This window comes from Tenrec ecaudatus, unplaced genomic scaffold (assembly GCF_050624435.1).
Source record: "Tenrec ecaudatus isolate mTenEca1 unplaced genomic scaffold, mTenEca1.hap1 Scaffold_548, whole genome shotgun sequence".
Lineage (NCBI taxonomy): Eukaryota > Metazoa > Chordata > Mammalia > Afrosoricida > Tenrecidae > Tenrec > Tenrec ecaudatus.
Window position 1 is genome coordinate 977,460 of NW_027459459.1, and position 2,509 is coordinate 979,968.

Sequence of the window (2,509 nt, forward strand, 5' to 3'; positions counted from 1 at the left end):
CTCAGGTAGCAGATGAGCAACTCAGAAATTATTTTTATTTCATTAGAAAATAATGGTGGTTCTCTTTATTATAACGGAATATTATAATATTCAAAATTCTGTCTTAGAGTCTAGCTCGGTATAACTGAAAATTATTACATACATACATACACATACACAAAACCAATCTTTGTTACAACACACAAATCCAATTCCAACCTCTGGTTATAAGATCATAGCCAATTAGAGTTGTGTTAGGGCTAGGATGAGGGTGAGGGTTAGGGTTAGGGTTAGGTTAGGGATTAAAACAAGATCATAACCATCTGCCCTCACTTTGACTCTCTAGTTGTACTCCAATTGTCCACCGCCCTTGAACTCTTTAATAGAAGTGGTGCCTCCTAACTCAGAACGATTCCAGCATCTTAATTGTGAACAATGTGTTTACATTGAACCAAATTCAAAACAAAAAAAGAGTGATAAAAATAAAAACACAGAAATAATTCATCTGATGGACTAATGGATCATGTAAACATTCTAAGACAAAAACACGTAGATGGTGCATGTTTGTTGACCACTATCAACTGCTCTGAGCAGCATCACAGTAGGATGTCATGAACATGACGAGTGGAAAATGTGGAACATAATTCAAAAGCATTAAAAAGATCATATTAGATGGCATGGAAACCTGGTCATCCAAGCCAAGACATGAAAATGGAACCAAAAAGATGTCCCATCACCGGCTAAGCAGCATGACACTGCAAAGGAGGCACAAGAGGAATACATAGACCATATCCCAGGCCCTGTCAGCAAGGGCAAGTGGAAGAATAAGGATCAAGTTCTCATCTATTCTTCCAGAGGAGTAAATTTCAGAACAAGATGCTTAATGCAAGATTTAAGAATAGTGATGCCTCGTTCAAAAGCAGATACTAAAATAGATCATAAAGATAAGTTATTCGTGATTAATGAGGCCTACTAAATGAAAAACTAATAAGTGCATCTATTTTGAGGCCAAGAAAAAGCAGCATCTTTATATGTGGCTTTCAAATTCACCTCACGGACCATCTGCTAAATTCCTTGTTCAGAATAATCATACCCTAGCTGAACTCAAGTTGACTGGAAGCTGTTTGCAGGTTTCTCGGCCCCTTTTGTGTCTTGACCCTGTATTGGATGAATCCCACAGGATACTTTGTTAAAAGACTGCTAAATTCAGATCTTCTGGATGCCCCGCTGTCGCCCCAGCTGACCTCCTTGTCAGCCCTTTGTGAATCATGTGTTTGCTTTCAGCATTGTGGATAATCGGTTATGGTTGCAGAATTTCCAGATTATAGAGGAAGATGCTGCTCTGGTAGAGATAGGGAACGTTTTGTCTTAAACTTTATCCAGATTTTCCAGGGAAGGCTCAGAGCACCAACTTCATAGGAAAACCCTATTCAGTCACCAAACACGCAGCCGTATCAAGAAATCCATCACAGCTGCAAAATACAAAGCACGACAGCAAGGGAGGAGGTGCAGAAACGGAGAAAGAAAGAGCCCACGACTGAGCTGCCCATGGTCCCCTGCAGATGTGCTCAACCCCCAGCCGAGGAAAAGTCCATCAAAATCGAGTGGGTGAAATCAGAGCCCCGGGTGGGATTGAAAACCAGGAAGAAAAAGATCTACAAAAGGCAACGAAAAATGCCACAGAAGATGAGCAGTGGGGGTGCGAAAGGAGTCCAGTTGTTTTGTATTTAATTTACATTCAGAGTGTTAATATTTCCATTATCCAGAGCTGTGTAACTCATGCAATTTTAAAGAAAAAAATGAAATACCAGAATCATTTTGTATGGATTTAATGGTGTCCGTATGTTTCTAAATAAAATGGTATCACAACTCAAAAACAAACAGGTTAACCTCTTGGAAAGATCAGGTGGGATCCCCACGAAAGCTTCAGCTCTGAGTCTGAACAGGGGATATGGGATACATGATGAAATACTGAGGGGATTGGAGTGGATTATTTTAATCATAAGGTGTATGACTCATTGTATGTAAAACTATGACCATCTCTGTAAACCTTCACCTAATTCACAGTAATTTTTAATAAAAAAGTTAAAAATATTCTATTCAGAATATTCAAAAGTAACCCCAAAGCCTTACGTTCTTAGTGGTGACAACATTCCAATCATAATAAACTGGGTTCCTGGAGGTACTGTTTGCATTGTCTAGACATAAAAACAAAGCGAACAGAAAAGCATGGGTCTGGTTTGATGAGACCAAAAGAGTGAAGGGGAGAAGAGATCTCCCCGGCCACGTCTAACTCCCGTTGGGGGCTTTCCGAAGTGTTGTACAGCAGCAGCAGACTGTCATCAGCTGGAAGGTCCTCAAAAGGAATAGGGAGAGGCGTTTTTGGGTAAGGAAAAGATGGTACCCATCCCATGGTGTGCACCACCTCCACAACTTCTTCTAGGCCAGTAGGCTGAAATAGCCGCGTCATTTACATAAGAAGGAAAAGAAGGAAGTGAATAAATGCTGAAAAGAGTCACAACTCTCTGGA

The 2,509-nt window shown here is 40.3% G+C and overlaps 1 pseudogene; it reads left to right on the top strand.

Annotated features, from left to right (window-relative positions):
* Window positions 1-700: 700 nt before the first annotated feature.
* Window positions 701-1,710, top strand: LOC142436713 (ribosome biogenesis protein BRX1 homolog pseudogene; annotated as a pseudogene).
* Window positions 1,711-2,509: the final 799 nt, after the last annotated feature.